Raw genomic sequence first — 7,500 nt, forward strand, 5'->3', positions numbered from 1 at the left:
CCCCCTCTAAATTGACTGGAAATGATAAGAAATATAATTATATGATAAAGACCAATTTACGATAATAGAGAAACTATTTGTAAATCAGCTCAACTTCGAATTTCAAGATGGCAGAAGGACGGTCCCTTTCAGGCTTCGGAGTGCCATCCTTTCAGCACATATATTTCTATTTTCCAATGTGGTGAACGATTACTTTATTCCAAGTAGGGTAAAATGAGACGAAAACGTCGCAGTGAACCAGATTGTCCTTCCATGTCAAATCCCGTGCGCAAGCGGTGAATGGATGACGGGTGTCCGGAAAACTAAGACCTCAGACCTACATGCAAGACCCGGAAACCTAAGACCCAGAAAAATAAAAGCTGGAAAACTGCAATATTCCCCAACAACTCCAGCTGCCGCAGTCCACGTACAGTCAGCAGTTCACTGGATAACTAAGAGTTAAGACCTAAGACACGGAAAACCAAGATAACCATCTTGACTTAACTGTTACCGGGAGAAGCAGAATATTTTCCCATTTGATAAGGTGATTTCTGCTTTATCTGACTGCACGGGCATGTTTCATAACAAAACAAGGTCTTAAATATAAAGGAAAAAAAAAGTGAACAGCGTTATCTCCTCAATGTTTAGCAAAACAAGTCGGCTACAACGGCTACGGTCTATTTTAAATTGCAAGGACGGCTGTCCCAAAGTCGTTACCAGTGAATTAGACAAGTGTTCAAATCAAGGACATACAGATATCATTCAGCTCTTCAACAGTCATTGGCTTCAAAGCCAGAGACTCATGGGTCTGACCATTCAGGAAAGAGCAGAAACAAGTGTTCAGCGGAGGTATTTTTGCTTCTAATTTAGGTCCTATGTTAGTAAAATAATTACAGAACCCATTTGCTATTTCTGCAGGATCGGTAATAATGCTTACCATCGGATCTAAAAGATGAAGGAGAAGGTGGTCTACATTTACGCTTGTTGATAACTTCATTGATTAATTTCCAGGTCTCCTTTAGGTCATTTTTAGACGAAGCAAATCTTTGGTCATAATAATGGCGCTTAGCAATTCTAATGAGATGGGTTAGTTTGTTTCTGTAAGACTTATACTGTAAGTCCCTCATTGGGTTAGGTGATCTCAGCAGTTGTCTGTACAACTTGTTTTTCTTTCGAACAGAAACTAATAAAGATTTAGTTATCCATGGAGAATTAAGCCTTTTGCAATTCTTAACTTTAAGAGGTTTCAATGGGAAACAAGAATTATAGAGCCGTGAATATTCGGACAAGAATTTATTGTAACGCAAACACAAGGTATTGTGCCAGGTTACTAAGCCGCTGAAGGATCGCGTTTTATTTGAAGAAACAAGAATGTTTTTTAGAGCTTTCCGCCTTTGGAAAACGAAAATTTCCAGTGTCTTTCATATTTGTGCTTGTGAGTATCTTCAACATTTAAAGTAAAACAAATCCTTTTTCATTTCAACTGGAATTGCTTTTACATTCATTTTGAAGTCTTTCGTCCACTGCGTTCATTATGCCCAAAGACCACATAATGATGTTAATTTTGAATAAATTTATTTACCTGGAACTTGGGTCGAAATCTTTGACCCATGTACATGTATAAGTCGAGGGCGATTTTTGGCGCTTCTTTTGAGGCCATAAAAGGTCGACTTATACACGGGTAAATACGGTAATTGGGGTCTTTATCATTATAATGTCCATTCCAATTGACTTGAGAGAGGCGAGTTTTGAAGTCATTTAAATTTGCCGCAGAAAAATTTCTCATGGGTCTGTTACCAATTCTCTTATGACCATGAATGAAAGAGTTATCAGAAACATAAGCAAATACTGGTAGATGATCAGATATGTCATTTACGACAATGCCTTTTAAAACTCTAGGTGGGAAATGATTTGTGAATATGTTGTCAATTAAAGTGGCTGAGTGTGCAGTAATACGAGTTGGTCTGTCGATCAGAGGAACAAACATGTACGAAAACAGACAATCAACAAATTCCTGAGTAGGTTTGTGGTCGGCGTATCGCAGGAGGTTCAAATTAAAGTTGCCAGTGAAGTAACAGCACTTGTCACTTCTAGAGATTTTTGTGAGGATGTCAGTGAATTTTTCCATGAAGTCGGGTAGGTGATGATTTGGAGGGCGATAGATGACGCCTACTATTATATTCTTCCCACGGGGGACTGAAATTTCTGCAAACAACGATTCAATGACATCTGGATCAGAGACATTACAGTCAGAACAAATTTTGTAATCAAGATTATCCTTTAAATAAAGACCTGTTCCGCCGCCAGATTTAGTAGCACGGTGATTTGAGATACAAGCGTATCCCGGAATATTGACCTGATCAGCAGATAGATCACTTAGCCAAGTTTCAGATACCGGGATGGCAGAGAAAGGCTTATGCAGACAGGCTAGTAGGAATTTAAACTTGACAAAATTTCTGATTAGACTACGTGCATTCAAATGAAGTACAGAAAAATTTGGGTTGAAATGCTCAGTAGAGATTTTAGCATTAATTTCATCTTCAACAAAATAGTTACTAGAAGTAGAACAAAATGAAAAGTTTCCGTCTGGATCAAGTTTACTAGTATAAAAGTCCAAAGACTTCGATTGATCAGTTGGGTTATAAAAAAGATTGTTTAAACGTTCAGTGTCATAGTTTAAAGGTCCATGAGATAATTCGTATAAAACTGTGTTAAAAGAAGTACAGTATTGTCTAAGTGACTGAAAGGTAGAGATGACAGATCAAAATCGTTAGCAATCGACACAATTATATGCACAAAATGTTGATAACTTATAAATCAGTCAACTTAGCTTGAGCTGCTCTGCGGTTCAGTAAGACGTTGAAGTTCAGTGTGGTTCCTGATCTTTACTGGACAGGAAGTTGCGGACTTTCGCAGGAAGATAGAACAGTTCTTCACCCAGCAAAAACTGTAGCGATGTTGCTCTTGAAACTTCTTCGTGTCAATGAGCAATTTCTGAATCTTCGAGGTTAAATGATCATATACCGCAGGTTGAGATAAGGACACTTCAGTTGAAAATCCAAGAGAACTTGGAGAAACTGCGCTGAATTCTCGATGCCGATTCATGACTTGGTCTTTAACAAGCCTTCTTGTGAACTTACAAATGATCTGGGAAGGACCTGATGTAGCGCTTCTGGTTGGAACACCGTGGTCGATATCGATATCTTTCAGGGACATTTCCACTCCCATTGCTTCAAATAATTTGACGCATAAAGTAGATGTTTCCAAAGCAGATTCGCGAGAATTCACTTGAGGAATCCCAACTATCTTAACGTTGTATTGGTAGCTATACTGGTCAATGGCGTCGATAGCTTTGGCAATTTCTCCAACTTGTTCCACTAGACAGTTTAACTTCGTAGTAAGACCTTGAAGTTGTCCTTTAGCTTCCTTTCGAAAAGCAGACAGGGAATCGTAACCTGCACTTAGAAACTCGAGACTTTTAACTAACTAGATGTCGCCGTTGTTGTGCGAGCCGCCATTACTCTCACTTGCAGCTTGTACTTCTCTGTCAGCAAGGGAAGATTCCAAGTTCTTAAACTCCTTCTTAAGCATTTCGAATTGCGCTTGTAAATTGTCGTTTCGCTTCCTGAGACTTTTAACTGTGTCTGTAGGCATCTCTAGCAAGTTGTCTAAGTTATGTCTAAAATACTTTGGAGTGGTCCACTCTAAAATACTTTGGAGCAGTTGAAAGATCTTTGGCTCTTTCAAGGGAAGGTTCTGAAAATTTAAAACTGAAAATCAACTGAATAGAAGATGCTCCTGTGGCCTAGTGTGTTTTACATAACATTAATTGGGCATGTAGTCCCCAGTGTTGTGGTCTTGCCTTTCCTTCAGCAATGTCGTCGGCTTGGGGTAATCTTCTGAATGGACTACTGATCGATGAGACCACATAACAGCAAAACAGACAGTAGTCAAATTGAAGGAGTCCAAGCGCTGAAACTGGTAAACATAAACGTACAGATTATTCTGATGCCTTAGGCAAGGCCAGCATTCCAACAATTGCCAGCTATAACGAGACTCTGTGCTGTAAGATTGTATTCTAAGTAAAACTCACCCTAAGCTTTTCCCCACATCATACAAATAAGAACTCCAAAAAAGCGATCTTATAAATAAAGTTGGGCGTTTGTTCACAGAGGTTAACAATAAACTTGACGTAATCTAATGTCGTGTATTATCTATTTGATAGTTTATAGGCAGCCAATGCAAATATATATCAATCAAAACTTTTAAATTGTGAATTAGAAAAAAACTGTCAAATTGGTTCAGAGCAAACAAACTGTCTTTGAATCAAACAAATTTTATGGAATTTAAACCCTGGCAAAAAAGGTATTCTTCTAACTGTTATTATCAACAGGGAACCCATTGCTCGAATCTACGAAACAGTCTTTCTTGAGGGAGTGTTGGATGTAAACTTGACATGGAAGCAGCATATGTCTATCGTGGAAAATAAAATTTCTAAATCTATAGGTATAATTTCTAAGTGTAGTTTTTTCCATTCCAGATCTTCTCTTTGTATGCTCTATAACCTAAGTTTTGCCACATAATGCAACAAATTTTAGCCACTGCATGAATAGACTTAGAGATTAAAAACAGATGACAGAAAGAAGAAAAAAATGACTTAAATGACAGATAAAAATCATTAAGGCTTGTGGGCTTAGGTTCCCTCATATGAAACTTGGGTATTAATATGACAAAGATACAAAAGGTACGAATATGAAGTTCTTATCTGTGGTACAATTAATATTTATCTAGAATAGATTTCTCTGAAGGATGCCAGAGATGCAGAGTCAGTTATATCAATAGGGAGGGAGTTGAAAAGCTTTGGACCTTGATGAAAAACAGAGAACTGTCAAATATTTGTTCTACGCAAGGGAAGACAAAAGGACTTTGCATGCCTTGTGTTGTAGCTGTGGATTTGGTTATTTCTCATGAATATAGTTTCAAATTTTCTAGGGAGAACAGAATTTTAAAATTGAAACATGAAAAGACCAAGCTGTACCTTATGAATATCATGAATTTTAAGAAAGCTAAGGTTCTTAAAAATAGGGTCTGTATGAGCACAATAATCAGACTTTTTTTTCTTTTTTTAATCAGACTTGGTCACTATTCTGATTACAGGTTTTTGTGAAATTACTATTATTCGGAGACTAGTTTTATAACTTGATGCCCAAACTAGATTACAGTAATTAATTGGAGACTATTACAATAGTTAACGCGATTAGTGAAAAAAGCATGCACAATTCACAGGAAGAGTTTCTCTCTAAAAAATAAGGAAATATTGACCTTTAGTTAACAATGCCTCGTTGTTGGGTTTCCTCTGGTGGTTGTGTTGAGAGACTTGCAACATGATTCTGCAGTTTATACTGCCCAGAAGACAAGTAAAGTGCCATTTTAAAGCCAAAACAAGTAGGAATTGCTTAAAAACGCTTTCTTTTTGTTTTCTATACTTTATTTGAAGCATTTAAGAATAAAAAGCAGCAATATAAAAGAATGACGTTTTGACGGCTCCATGCCATGATTCTCAAATTGAAATAGAAAACGTTAGGTGAGTTCATAATATAGTGAAATGTACATGTGAAGGTCTCAGCGCATAATTTATGATTAGTAACAGAAAATAAATGAATGGCCATATTTCAAAAATCGCAAGGATGTTACGCAGAGATGTGGATGTTGACGAGCATATTTAAAACATATCATCTCATCAGCTAACATTTTTCCAGAAACTTGTACTGAGTTCAAATTTTCTAGGGAGAACAGAATTTTAAAATTGAAACATGAAAAGACCAAGCTGTACCTTATGAATATCATGAATTTTAAGAAAGCTAAGGTTCTTAAAAATAGGGTCTGTATGAGCACAATAATCAGACTTTTTTTCTTTTTTTAATCAGACTTGGTCACTATTCTGATTACAGGTTTTTGTAAAATTACTATTATTCGGAGACTAGTTTCATAACTTGATGCCCAAACTAGATTACAGTAATTAATTGGAGACTATTACAATAGTTAACGCGATTAGTGAAAAAAGCATGCACAATTCACAGGAAGAGTTTTTCTCCAAAAAATAAGGAAATATTGACCTTTAGTGATCTTTTAATGATGTTTTGACGGCTCCATGCCATGATTCTCAAATTGAAATAGAAAACGTTAGGTGAGTTCATAATATAGTGAAATGTACATGTGAAGGTCTCAGCGCATAATTTATGATTAGTAACAGAAAATAAATGAACGGCCATATTTCAAAAATCGCAAGGATGTTACGCAGAGATGTGGATGTTGACGAGCATATTTAAAACATATCATCTCATCAGCTAACGTTTTTCCAGAAACTTGTACTGTGCCGACTTCTCAAGTTTGCCATTCCTCAGCGTCAGATATCTGCTATGGAGGTCCAAGCCAACTGGCAACTCGAGCCAACAATCCGTGACGACAAGAAAGAATTGGCTGCTGCCACACTCCGGTCTATTGCATTAAACTATTATGTTGAACGGAAATGTCCTAGCCCATTATCATCTAGATAATGCCTAGAGCAGTACAAAGATCCATCAACCAACTGAAGAAACGGGATGATATCATAATCTCAAAACCGGACAAAGGGTCAGGCGTTGTCGTCATGGACAGATCTGACTATGTACGTTTACTAAGTAAAGCGTCCATCAATGATGAAACGAAATTCAAGCCAGTATCCTTGGAGAGACCAAGTACAAGGGGTAGAGCACCACAACATTATCACCCCCTACTAGAAAAAGAAACAGTTGGAGTCCGTGGTTCCAAAAATTCCTCCTAAATACGTTGCAGATTCAGTCTGCCAGAAAGGCTCGAGATTGACACACCACTGTGGTCTGCCCAAGACACATAAAGAACAATTGCCGATGCGACCAATCTTGTCTGCCAAGGCACATATAATTACGCTCTTGTGAAATGGATTGACGAGAAACTGAAACTGCTTTCGGTCAACTAATATACAATCACTGATGTATTCCAGTTTGCCAATGAGATTAAGGAGATGCGATTTAATGAACATGATATTTTAATATCATATAACGTATCTTCACTCCAAAGCAGAATTTTTTATTTGACAGCTCAAGCGCACCACTCTTGGAATTTTATTTTATTTTCTCTTATTAATCATATGCTCTGAGACCTTCACACGTATATGTCACCATATTATGAACTCGCGTAAAGTTTTTTGTTTGAATTTGAGAAATAATGATGGCATGGAGCTGTCAAAACGTCATTCTTTTATATCACTACTTTTTATTCTTAAATGCTTATTGAAAACCTTAGTTATTATTATTTGAAGCAATTTTACTTAATTGCAGGCGAAAACGAACATAGGTACTGTTGTAATGTGTTTTGATCCAAAAGGTCACTTGAGTACATTTCGCCATACTTAAAGAGCCTGAAGCATCATCACTCACAAACATTTGCCCAAACGTTTCCTTGTAGTCCTTGTAGTCAAAAAATCTTTCATTTCATCATTTC

At 37.0% G+C, this 7,500-nt stretch overlaps 1 protein-coding gene across 1 annotated transcript in view; it reads left to right on the plus strand.

The window, feature by feature from the left end:
• The window catches only part of LOC137971713 (tectonin beta-propeller repeat-containing protein 1-like), a 69,303-nt gene that overhangs the window by 16,124 nt on the left and 45,679 nt on the right, over positions 1 to 7,500 (plus strand). The gene's annotated exons all lie outside the window — the stretch shown is intronic.

The sequence above is a fragment of the Montipora foliosa genome, chromosome 9 (genome assembly GCF_036669935.1).
Source record: "Montipora foliosa isolate CH-2021 chromosome 9, ASM3666993v2, whole genome shotgun sequence".
Classification (NCBI taxonomy): domain Eukaryota; kingdom Metazoa; phylum Cnidaria; class Anthozoa; order Scleractinia; family Acroporidae; genus Montipora; species Montipora foliosa.